Source organism: Adiantum capillus-veneris, chromosome 18 (assembly GCF_014529385.1).
Source record: "Adiantum capillus-veneris isolate H3 chromosome 18, ASM1452938v2, whole genome shotgun sequence".
NCBI classification, from domain to species: Eukaryota; Viridiplantae; Streptophyta; class Polypodiopsida; order Polypodiales; family Pteridaceae; genus Adiantum; species Adiantum capillus-veneris.
The window spans coordinates 2950534-2963967 of record NC_140948.1 but is presented as its reverse complement, the minus strand read 5'-3'; the positions used below and the strand labels follow the sequence as shown (position 1 = coordinate 2963967).

The 13434-nt window shown below is 47.2% G+C and overlaps 1 protein-coding gene across 1 annotated transcript in view; it reads left to right on the top strand.

Annotated features, from left to right (window-relative positions):
- Positions 1-13434, top strand: part of LOC147435151 (ribosome biogenesis protein BOP1 homolog) — a 62055-nt gene that overhangs the window by 42849 nt on the left and 5772 nt on the right. The window lies entirely within an intron of this gene.

Genomic DNA, 13434 nt, shown 5'->3' with positions numbered 1-13434 from the left:
CTAGCTAATGTGTGACCAACCATGATGGTGCGATAATTCCCGGGAATCATGGGATCTCTTGACTTGAAAATAGGCACAATCGTAGATATACTCCAAGCCTCAGGAAAGCCTTCATACATGGCTTGATTAAACATCATCGCCAGGAGCTCTGCGACCATATCCCTGGCATGGATGAAGTGCTCTGCTACCAGACCATCATGATCATGTGCTCTCCTAGTCTTCATCCTGTCAATGGCTTTCCTTACCCTCCCGGTAGTAAAGAAAGAACATGTCTCCGGGCATGTCTCTAGTGGGTCCGGCCTGGGGAAGGTGGTCCACCCCACGTTGCCCTGATTCTGTATAGAGAGATGTGGCATATTCCCCCCATGCCTCAGTGGTGGTGAATGCTCGTGGAATAGCCTCCATGCTTTGCCTGAGTCTTGACTCATAAATAGCTGATACACATCCCGCTCTAGCTGAGATAAGTAAGCCCTTTTCTTTCGTCGCACTAGGCGGCAAAAGATAATCCGTGATTGTCTATGTGTGGTAATACCCATGAGCACTTCCCTCTGTAATTTGATCCTCGTCTCTATACACTCCTCATCATACGAACTGTTCTGGGGCGTCCGCTCCCATATCGTCTCCGTGTAGGCTGGCTGTGGGGGTATGCCTCTGAAGCTTCAGCATGGAGCGTCTTTGTCAGTATCTGAGTGAGTTCAACTAGTGGCCGTCCCGACTCATGAGTGCATAGCTGCCTGTATATCTCATCCATATACACAAAATCCGTCTCCCTTATGAAGGTATATCGGGTGTGCGTGAGGACCTCTCCTAGTGGAGCTGTGCTGAACTGAAACGTCAGGGTGAAAGACAAGATAGCATGATCAACTGCTACTCCAACTGGCCTAGTGCCCACCATGAAATCCTGAAAGAATGGAATGAGACGTGGCTGGTCTATAACATAATCCACTGTGGTAGCACCATGTTGGTGTGGAAATCAAGTAAAACCTCCAGGTGTCAAAAATCTGTGTAGGCCATTCAAAATGGCCAATCTATGTGGAGTTCCCATATCTATCTAGTATCTGCCATACTCAGTGTATTCCTTATCTTGTGATAGTCTGGATAGACCCATCTCTGTAATGTCCAACTCTCTAAGTATCTCCTCGGAAGTATCATAAAATATTGTTTGGGGGTGGGCAGCCCTAGCATTGAAGTCCCCTAGTATGATAATGTCACCATTCTTGGAAAACGCCCATGTCATTATCCAAAATAGCAAAGGGGGATCGTCCTCTAGGTGATGCATATACTGACGTACTAGGAGGAAAGTAATAGATAGCAATGGCGCCATTTCCCCAATCATGTAGGACTTTAGTGTGCTGTAGCCACGGTTTGCCAATGAGTAGACGGAAGCTGTCCTCAACCTGGGGAAGGTGGACCACAACAAAATCCAAGCTGAAGGTGAAGTCTTGTATCTACAGAGGAACCTTGTCCACTATGCCCAAGGGGTAGACTATCCTCTGGTTGGCCAAAGTAATTGTGAATGGGGTGGGTTGGGTAGGTTAGAGACCTAATGCCGGTATAGTGAGGGGAGTAGCAAGGTAGGAGATCATGTAAGACTGATGGCTGCATAGGGAGGTTCCCACCACAAGGGTCTGCTTCTAGGTAAAGAAATGAGGAACTGCAAGGGTGTCACTTCAAAAGCCCGCATCTAGTGGAAGCATGTCATAGAGCGATACTTGCTGGAAGGTGTTCTTTAGGATATGATCCTTGGGATCAAGGCAATGTTGACAAGGATGAGACCCTTCGAGAAGAGGGCATTTACTCTGGTAGCGCCCATGTTCTCCGCATTTGTGGCACAAAATGGGTCTATTGGATGGGCGAGCTGGGGGGCGATGTGGTCTCTGCTCCTGCTTGTGCTATTGCTCCATTGAGGTGGACGTTGACGTATAGAAGCTTTGAGGGGCTAACGAAGTGTTAGCATGATAAAAGCTCTAAGATGGAAAAGTCTCTTGCATACCTTGCATAGGAGGGGTAGTCAGCAAAGGAGGCATGTGATTTTGATGGCCATAGGGAGAAACCATGTTGGATGCAAGTGCCAGCCTTTATTGAAGAGTAAGGGCGAGGCTCTGTCGTGTTGGCGCAATCCCTTCAGGTCGTAGCAATCTTTGTCGTCATGTCCAAACTTTTCACAGAAGTGGCAATAAGCTCGAAGCGGGTATTCTTATGGAGGATGCCTTGGAGAGTGACATGAGCTCTGTTGAGCCATGAGCTCTTCTAGCTTTCTCTTGATTTGGGCCAAAGCTTCTTGATGTGGGGACTTCTCTTGTAGAAGAGAGAAGGACCTCTCCTCTTGAAGAGCTCATTCTAGTTTCAGTGCATCCAGTTCCCTGCATAAAGAAGTCAAGGGGTCAAAGAACTTTTCATGAGAACCGAGGCAGTCTCTACTTGAGGGGGTCTTTGAATAGCCTCCTTGCCTCCTCTATCCTAGTAGCGGTAAATGGGGAGTTAGTAACGGATCTAGAGAGGCAATTACAAGTATGGGAGGGTCACTACTCCAAGGTATTCGTTGATACGGACGGTACCAGCAAGGATCCCCTTGTATGGTATGACAAACATGTGTGCATTTGGCCTGGTATGCCTGAAGTGTGTGACCCGTTGAACTGGTATGAAGTACGGGAGGCCTGTCGGCGGTTGAAGAGGCACAAGGCAGCGGGTGGCGACGATTTACCACCCGAATTTTTCAAGCTGCTTGTGAAAGATAAGGGACTTAGGTCGGATCCGCGTAAGCCATGCTCGGAGTTGGGCAAGGCTTACTTGCACATGATTGAGGGTATTTACGACACCGAAGACATCCCGGCCGGCGCTAGCGACGTAGTGATTGTGTCAATCCCCAAGAAAGGTGACTTGACAAACATTGATAACTATCGCGGGATCGCGTTACTCTCCGTTGCCATAAAAATCCTCACTACGGTCGTGATTAGGCGGATCACTAAGATACTTGAAAAGAGGAACTTCTTCAATCCCGACCAAGCAGGATTCCGTACTAATGAGGAATGCATAGGGCAAGTCGCATGTCTGAAGGAGATCGTGAAACTCCGTCATAAGGATGGGAAACCAACCTATGCGGCCTACATTGATTTCAAGAAGGCGTACGACACAGTACCGCACGAGGCGTTGTTTCTAAAGCTCGCTGTGGCTCGCCTGCAAGGTCGAGCACTTAGATTTTTCCAAGCGCTCTACAGGTCCACCTCTGTTAAAGTCCGACACATGGAACAACTGTCGGATTCGATCCCGGTGCAGCGAGGAGTCCGGCAAGGATGCCCGGGATTGCCCTGTCTATTCAATATATATATTAACGATATTTTAGACGCAGATGGGGAAACATGGGGCCTGGAAGTACCTAACTTTCGCAAGAGAACTAAAGGACTCCTTTTTACCGACGACCTGGTTCTACTTGCTGACTCTTCTGAAAGCCTACAAACGAGCCTTGACAAAGTGAGTGAGTGGGCAAAGACCTGGGGCATGACCTTTGGAATTGATAAATGCATGGTCACGGTGTTCCACGGAGACGTGCAGGATCTCTCTATGAGGATCTTTATTTTGGGTGGTGAGATGGTTGCGGTAGGTGAAACGTACAAGTACCTTGGCATCGACGTAGACTCGACCTTCTCCATTGAACGCGTCATCAAAGAGCGAACGGACAAGGGGAGGAAAAGCCTCTTCGCATGCCAGCACCTACTTGCAAATCAAATCATCCCTATGTGGTCTCGACTGACTGTTTTTAAGGCGTGCGTATATCCAGTGATTTGTTATGGCGCGGAAATTATGGGAGCCCACGATCAGCGTGCCCTTCACTCTCTGCAGCGCCTCCTCGCCACCGGGATGCGAATGTTACTCGGAAAGGGAGCAAGGTCTACCTCTGTAGGGACGGCAACTCTCCATCACGAGTTTAACATACCACCCGTACCTGCCTTCTGTGGGGGACAACGAGCAAGGGCATTTGACAAATACCGCTCGGTTTCATTTACCTGGATAGGCTCCTTGGTAAACAAGAAGCCTAAGAACTAACCGTTCAAGAAGTGGACTTGGACGACAAGAACCCAAAACTAGATGAATAAGTATATCCCATCTGCTGACTTTAGTTCAGTACGCTACCACGCATGGGACAAGTGGGACGAGAGGCATTCGTGCCTGGCATTGGAGCCCTATAAGGAGGCCGACTATGAACAAACACGTGGGTACCTGCTGTAGCTAAATAGGAGCACTATAGTAAATAGGAAGGAGGAGAGAATGCTGGCTCTCGCGAGAGTAGGTGGGCTCAAACTGGCTGATAGTTATATGTGCGGACACAGCATTTGCACGTTGTGCTCCCAGTTAGAGGGTCGTTCGCTCACGCATTTGCTGATGGATTGCCCGGCGACTGAAGATTCTAGGGGGAGATGGCTAAACCGATTCAACTCCTCCTCCTTCGTTGGACCCTGAAGAGAGGACCGTTATCCTCCTTGGTCGGGAGGCTCGCTGGAAGCGGCTTCCCTTCTGGGTACGTCGTGATCCGCACTCGAGGGACGGAACCGCAGGGCACGTGCCTGTGGCGAAGTTCCTCGGTGAAGTTATACCCCGATACTTGGGTGCTCTGCATAGGCGGATGGGGAGATAATGCTCCCCTTCCTATGCTATATTGAATCCGATCCCTTACAGGGGAAATGACGTAATTCTCCCCAAGCGAAGCCAGATGAGCTACAAGAGAGCGCCCAAAGTGCCATTCCCCCCCGGGGGGGTTAACTTCACCTAAAAGGGGGTTGGGAGGTGCATAAGGGAGACATCACCAACCTCAGCGGACGCCACCTATGAGCCGACGCCCTTCCAAGCGGGTATGGCATTTCCTAGGGGAAAACCGTCGGGTTTCAAAGGCAGTTTAGTGAGGTGAGCGATAAGTTACCTAGTGGAGGCAACTCCAAAGGGAAGACCGAAGCAAGTCCTGCAGTACCTGGGCCTCTGAACAGAGGTACTTGGTTGCTGTCACGCCCATCGAAATGGGTCTCTCAAGGGAACAGTCATCACCCTAAGAGTGTAGATAATTTTGGCCTCTCGAGTCCAGAAGAAACTAGTGACAAAAGCGTCTGCCTTCGGGCCTTCGATTTCTCGGGGCATAGTCTTGGTCGTTCTTCTTGTCCGCTTTTATGGTGGATGAGGGGAGCGGTCGGGCTCGCTCCGCCCGACTCCGAAAACAAAACAAAAAGTAGCGGTAGCGACAAACTCTTGCAGAGTTGCTTCAGGTTGGAGTGTCTTCCATAGCTTTTGTTGAGAAGTCTTGGGGAGAGCCTTCTCTACCCACTTCTTGACTATGAATTCTTCTGGTTGCTGGGGAAGCTGGGTAACCAGAGACTTCGTTCATGTCATGAGCTCCACAAAAGTCTCATCAAGTTGGAGCACTAAGTTTGCCAACTCATCTAAAACCTTCTCTTGAAGTTCTTACAAGGGATGCTCAAAAGCAGAGCCCCAAAAGCATTGTATCAAAAGCACTGCAAACCCAAAAGCGCGTGCTCCCAAAAGCTGCGAGTGTGAATCGCGGAAATCTGTATAGCTTGCCACGTGGCACAGCTAGCGCAAAATGCGGAATTTCCATACAGCCTACCACGTCAGCATTTGTACGATCAGCCACGTTAGCATGTCAGCGATTTACGGAACCCTCTTTCAAAGTGCAAGCTTCTGGTCTTTAGGGTTTTAGGCCCCTTGGCGGGGTACCATAAGTTGGTACAACTTTGAGCTTCAAGCTCTTTTAATTTAAGCCTCTTGGCCAGGCATTGTAAGTTGGTAAGATTTTATCTGTATCTTTCACTAGAGGTTGGACCTTCGTCTGTCCGGAGTGCGTCAAGTCGGCCATGCCACTTTATCACTTTTTGATAGTTGCCCAATTTGTAAAGTGATTCTCAACAAATTGACTATACCATTTATTTGTTAAGCCATCCAGGTTGACAAAAAGAGCACTAGGTAGGCATCTTCTCTAGTGAGGCCACGACCTCTGCAGAGGGATATGAACCTCCTCGTGTGGTCGTGTGCATTCTCTGTGGAGAGTCTCTTGAAAGTTGGAAACTTTATGTTCACTCGGCCAGAATGCTTGCTTGTCAGCTCCTCCATTGCCGCCCGCTCAAGAGCTTGTTGTAGCACTGCTGATGGAAAGTGTATTGGGGAAGGTAATAAGGGTGGTGAGGAACTGGTTGAGGTAGATGCCACAGAGGGTAGTGGAAGCGGGGGTGGAGGACTTCTACTTGGTAAGAAAGGCTGACGCTTTTTGTGGTAGTACTGCAGAGGACTCTGTAGGGACTCGGTCGATCTTTAGAGTGCCTTGTATGTGTGATGCAGTAGCAATAGACCCACCCAACCTCTGGGCAAGAAGACCCTTGAACTATTGGACAGTCTAGACCCACTGGACCAGACTCGACCACTCAAGTTGACTTGACTTGGATGAGGGCAAGAGTGGAATAGATCAGCTAGACCTAGCTGAAGGCGAAGGTGGACTATATCAGACCAATCTAGACAGGCAGACTAGATCAGGCGAGAGACTAAACCAGCTAGCTCCTCGACCATGTACGCTCAGTGGAGTGAGACTTCAGTTGAGGTTCCACTGGGTGTGCCAAAAATGAGAGCAGGAAATGTATGTTGTCGCTCTACTGTGGGTGCTCCTCAGTGTTATGTGCAAGAAATCTCACTCCAAACAGAATAAACACTACATAACAATGGAACAAAGCAAACTCAAATGACACAACAGTAGACTCCAAACTCAATGGAACTCAACTAACTCATGGAACCAATACAGACTCTAGGTGGGAGTACACTCAGCTCCTAGCCCAGGACTCACAGGTACAATGGGGGTTTCAAGGCTCCAACTGTGCAGGGAGAGTGCAGATGTGCAAGTGCTAGACTGAACACAAGACTCGAGACTCAATAACTCATAAGACGTCTATAATGCCATGATGACTAAAACCAACTAAGCATATATACAACCATAAAGAGCAACCAACAGCTGTTGCTAATTGGACTATTTTCTTATTTTTAATGATTAATTTCTTTTTTAGGATATTTTATTATGTGCAATAAGAATTGTTAAAAGATTGTAGCTACAGGAACTGCCATCAGGAACGGACAACTCTGATGTGTCATTTGATGAGTGACAGTAAACATCTCAAAGGAGTTTCCGTAAGTTCGGTGGAAAGGGCCGGGTTACGAGTGCCCTTGATGCGTCACATGATGGGTGACGGGTGCATCAGTAAGGGGGCACCCCGTAGGCTAAGGAGGAAATCCGAACTGAGTAAGGAAATACGCGTAAGAACGCAAGCACAAGAATAAAGATGGGTTCAATGAAGCTTTTTACGAAAAGCAGGAACAATCGTGGGAAGGCAAACGCTTTCCCGCGAGGAATCTATGTTTGCATTGCATTCGTGCATGTGGTTGCATCCAGGGACGCCTGGGAAGTGTTGTGAAATGCATTGGTTTTAACTTATAAGGTTTTATTGAGTTTTTGGGCAGGTTCAGACCAATTTTAAAATATGCCGGCCGTCCACTTAATAAGTGGGCAGCCACTTAGAAGATAAAGCAACAAAACCAGCCAGCGAATTCTCTCTCCCTATTTCGGGTAGAACAGCGCAAAAAAAAAAAAGAAAAAGAAAAAAACGGCGGCGATCTCTACGTGAGCAGTTATTCGTGCCGTGGCCAGGGAGCTATAAAAGCACCACATGCCCTCACTCACGGGAGGTACCAACATCGGCAAGAGAGGACTCTGCCGCAAGAGATCGCGAGACTACGAAGCACGGAAGTCGCTTTTCCCGCGCAAGAGCGACATGTATCTATTGTGGATTCGCCATACGAATTGTTGTCGCGTGTTTGTGTGGTTTGTTTTGCAAGAATCTCCTGTCTTACGGGAAGGCCCTTCACGGGAAGTACGGCTTCACGCCTAAGTCCCTTACGGGAAAGTACGGCTTCGCGCCTAAGTCCCTTACGGGAAGGAACGGCCTTGTGCCTAAGCCCTTTACGGTAAAGCACGACCTTCGGGTCTAAGATTACAGAACGGAGGGGTTTCCTCGGGTTCTCGTGCTTGTATACAAATTCTCCCTGAATAAAAGAATACTCTTAACGGGGGGGTGGGACCAGCCCATCTTCTGGTCCCCAATACTGTGTCGATCTTCTCCCTTCTCTCACATTTGCAAAGTATTTTAATTTTCAGATTTTCAAGTGCTCGTGTACACTCCCGTTTTGTGACAGTGGTATCAGAGCTCGGACTCCTCTCTTTCTCTGCAAAGAAGGACGATTCCAGGAAGAACGGGAAGAACCATGTCGAGCCAAGGGAGAAGCGTTGAAGAGGAGCTTCAACAAGTGCAAGCTCAGCTTGCGGAGTTGCAACAAATTTTACTGTTGCCAGACGTCCAAAACCTTTTGGGCGGAATGAAGAAAACGAATGGAACTGATGTAGCCAAGCATCCAGACAACACTGTTGGCGTGAGACCACAGGAGGCAAGAGAAGAAGAACGTGCCGAGGTGCACAAAGGATCTTCGGATCGGAATGAACGGCCTACTCCAAGGAAAGGCCAGGAAAAAGCGCTCTCTTTGCTAGACGAGAGCAAGGACATCTCTATCTCATCTCCATCTTACTCTCCCGATTATACTTCTACTTCTCGATCATCTCGTCAGAAGGAGGAAGCCGCTACTACTACTACTCTTCATCAACCTAAAGATAAGCCTCAATTCAAGAAGCATGGTCGCAAGTCTCAACATCGCATGAGAGTCTTCAAATCGGGCGACAAGGACATCAAGTTCGAAACCTACAACGGACGGAGAGACATCTCCAAAGCACTGTCCTTCATCAGACAGTTTGAAGTCGCCTTTACCAATGGGCACTTCACAGAAAGATCCAAATTATGCCATGTGGGGATGCGCCTCAAGGAAACGGCAAGTACTTGGTGGCTAGCCAAGATTCTGGAAGGTTCTCAGGCCAGAACTTGGGAGAGCTTCAAATCTGAATTTTATGAACAATTTCTTCCACCTGACTTCGAGCAGGACATACGGAAGGAATGGGAATGGCTTGCCCAAAAGGAACATGAAAAAGTAACGACCTATGTGGACAAGTATTGGTCGGTTCTTCTGAAGGTGCCCTTCATGAAGATTGCCGACGAGGAAAAGAAAAGAAAGTTCGAAGCGGGTCTCCAACCGCAGCTTCGAAAGAGTATGAAAGTGTATCCGCATGACACTCTTCAGAGGATGATGGAGTCAGCAATCATTACTGAGGATTTGCACTCAACTGGGACGCCCAGAAAAATGGAGCATAGCACTTACCGTGCAAGACAAAGAGGGGTCTACGATGACCAAGGGGGCCAAGGAAGAAAACGTCCTCCATCTAGGGACGATGATCATTCTAAGAAGTCAGAGGGCAATGGCAAGCGAATTAAGTATCTTTCTCCTACTCAACTTCAAACTTACAGAGAGGAAGGAAGATGCTTCTACTGTGGCAAGAAAAGACATATGAAACCGGATTGCCCTCTAAAGCAGCAACGGCAAGAACAATCTTCTGCGAGGCAAGAAAAAGCAAGGAAGGAACCCGCACCGCCAAGCTCGAACTCAATTCCAGATGTTCAAGGAAACACAGAAATGGAGAAAGGAAAGCGTCAACTTCTGAAGGGCTGGGGGTCTTTGAACAACCAGCGAGTACTAATTCTTTATGATCCAGGATCCACGGATAACTTCATCTCCCTGGATACTGTGGAACGTTTGTGCCTCACACCGTCTCAGCTTGGCACACCGATTACATCCGGATCGACATTCGAGGGGTTGACAACCAATGCAACTTCCGTGCAAGGACAGCTCAATCTTCGGATTGGCGAGTACAAGGACTGCGAATCATTTTTGATGGCACCCATCGAGGGATGTGATATCATCTTGGTTATGCCATGGCACTTTCACATGACACCTATTCCCGATTATGTGGAAAAGACCCTCACTTTTGATCATGGGGGTAAGAAAATAAAGATTCAAGCTGATGTAGGAGATTGGCAGTTCCCAATTGTAAGCCATATCTATATTAAGAAAGAAATGAAGAAGTGTGTTTCTGCTTACTTGATTTTTGCAAAGGATAAAACTAGTAGGGACTCTCTCTCTAGTCTGGAAATTAAGCGTCTTCAATTTATTGAAAAGTACAAAGATTGTTTCACAGAAACACTTCCTGATGAACTCCCTCCGGTACGCCGGAAGATCACCACATAGATCTCATACCGGGTAGCTCACCTCCCAATCAACCCCCTTATCGGGTAAGTCTTGCTCAACAAGAGGAAATTCTGAAGCAAGTCAACGAGCTTCTAGAGAAAGGGTTAGTACGGCCCAGTGCTTTACCCTACTGCTCTCCAGTTCTATTGGTGCAGAAGAAAGATGGCACGTTTCGAATGTGCATAGACTATCGGTCTTTAAACAAGATCACGATCAAGAATCGCTTTTCGATTCCCCGGATTGATGATATACTTGATAAGTTGCAGGGTGCAAGTGTCTTTAGTCGCATAGACTTAAAGAGTGGGTATCATTAGATACGGATCGCCCCTGAGGATGTCCATAAGACTGCTTTCCGCACAACCTTTGGACTATATGAATTTTTGGTAATGCCTTTCGGCTTGACCAATGCTCCTGCGACGTTCAATCGCATGATGGACCGCATTTTCAGCCCGTATCGAGCTTTTACGGGAGTATTCTTTGACGACATACTCATCTTCTCTAAATCAGAAGAGGAACATCGGAAGCACTTGGACTTAGTGTTTCAAGAATTGCGAAAGCATGAGTTGGATGTGAATGTAAAAAAGAGCGAGTTCTTTCTCTCAGAGATACACTATCTCGGCCATATAGTCTCTCACAATTAAGTGAGTATGGATCCTGCCAAGATCTGAGTGGTAGAAGATTGGCCTATTCCCACTACGGTACATGATGTACGTAGTTTCCTTGGATTATGTTCGTATTATCGAAGGTTTGTCTGAGGATTTGTCCATGTAGCAGGACCACTTCATGATTTGACAAAGAAGAAGATTCCTTTCAGATGGGGATGGAGACAACAAGGAGCTTTTGATCGGCTCAAGTACTTGCTAAGCCATGGACCTATTTTGATAGTGCTGGACTTAAGGAAACCATTTGAGGTTCACTGCGATACTTCAGGCGATTGCATCGGAGCAGTGTTAAACCAAGAAGGCCATGCAGTGGCTTATGAAAGCAGACGGCTTAAGGATGCAGAGTTGCATTCATCAATCTACGAAAAGGAACTCTCGGCTCTGATTCACGCCTTATCCAACTAGAAGCACTATCTTCTAGGAGCGGATTTTGTGATCAAAACTGATCACCAGAGTTTGCTGTATTTTCTTACGCAAAGGAAACTATCTGAGAAGCAGATGAGGTGGGCAAACTTTTTGTCTATGTTTCACTTCTAGATCCTTCACATGGCTGGGAGTAAGAATGTGGTCGCAGACGCATTGTCTAGGCGGCCAAGGGTGACCGCTATCACTTCGGTGTATTACCAAGAATTAGAAGCACTACCGGATTTGTAACCGAATGATCCAGACTTCTCCACCATTTGGGAAAAGCTACATCGTGGAGAGAACGAGTTTCCCTATTCCATTCGGGACGGGTATATCTACCACCATCAGGCCATATGTGTGGCGGAACCATTAAGAAAGAAGATCATGGATGAAGCACACGCTTCGCCTTATGCGGGTCATCGGGGTATTCTCCCTACGACCTTAGCAATGGAAAGATATTTCTTTTGGCCTAGCCTTAAAGCAGACATTGATAAGTATGTCAGGGAATGCTTGGTTTGCCAAAAAGTGAAGTATGATCGGCATAAGACGCTTGGGTTGCTACAACCATTGCCTGTGCTTGATGAACCTTGGGAAAGTATTGCCATGGACTTCATCATGGACCTCCCTAGAACTCAGACTGGAAATGACGCGATCTGGACCATTGTGGACCGGTTTAGCAAGCAAGCACACTTTATACCAGTCAAGAAAACGATCAAAGCAGATCATATGGCTAGGGTCTTTCTAGCACAGATCTTTAAGCATCATGGAATGCCTAAGTCTATTGTGAGCGATCGAGATCCTCGCATGACATGAAATTTTTGGCGTGCCTTGATGGATCATCTTGGTACAAAGCTGAATTTTTCATCTGCCTACCATCCTCAAACGGACGGGCAAAGTGAGATAGCCAATTCCAGAGTATTGGATATGTTAAAAGCTTATGTGTCAGACCGGCAATCTGACTGGGAGAAATATTTGCCTCTTGTCGAGTATGCGTATAACAATATCATACACTCATCGGTTGGGAAAGCACCTTTTGAGATTCTCTATGGTAAGCCTTTGCTTCCACCCATCCTTTTAACTAAGGATAAGATCTTTGCAGCAGATGAGTTTGTCCGGGATTTGGACACCGCCTACGGGCAAGTTAGGAGAGCTATTCTACGCTCTCAGGAAAAGCATAAGAAAGCTGCAGACAAGCACAGAAGGAATCTAGACTTAACAGTCGGACAATTAGTCTTACTCAAGTTTGAGAAGGCAAGACTTAAGAAACAAGCGTCTCATAAGGGGAAGGTGGTAAAACTTTCTACCCGTTACTATGGGCCGTTTAAGATCACTGGGCGAGTGAATGATGTCACCTTCCGATTAGAGCTACCGCTTAATTGGAAGATCCATAATGCTTTCCATGTCAGTTTACTCTGGCTGTATGTGGGACCGCCTCCAAGCCAGCCTAGTGCTGAGGAACCTCTTGAGGTTGAGGAAACAAAAGAAATACTCCAACCGGAGCAGATAGTAAGTCATCAGGAGCGGCCTCTCAAATCCGGAAAGATAACACGGAAGTATTTGGTTAAGTTTAAGAACTACTCGAATCTAGATGCTCAGTGGATGACGCAAGAGGAATTAGCAGCTTATCCCGAGATACTGGGGGTATATGTCCAAGCACTACAGTTGAGGTCAACTGTTTAGAAGCCAGAGGGATGTTGCTAATTGGACTATTTTCTTATTTTTAATGATTAATTTCTTTTTTAGGATATTTTATTATGTGCAATAAGAACTGTTAAAAGATTGTAGCTACAGGAACTGCCATCAGGAACGGACAACTCTGATGTGTCATTTGATGGGTGACGGTAAACATCGCGAAGGAGTTTCCGTAAGTTCGGTGGAAAGGGCTGGGTTACGAGTGCCCCTGATGCGTCACATGATGGGTGACGGGTGCATCAGTAAGGGGGCATCCCGTAGGCTAAGGAGGAAATACGAACTGAGTAAGAAAATACGCATAAGAACGCAAGCACAAGAATAAGGATGGGTTCAATGAAGCTTTTTACGAAAAGCAGGAACAATCGCGGGAAGGCAAACGCTTTCCCGCGAGGAATTTATGTTTGCATTGCATTCGTGCATGTGGTTGCATCCAGGGACGCCTGGGAAG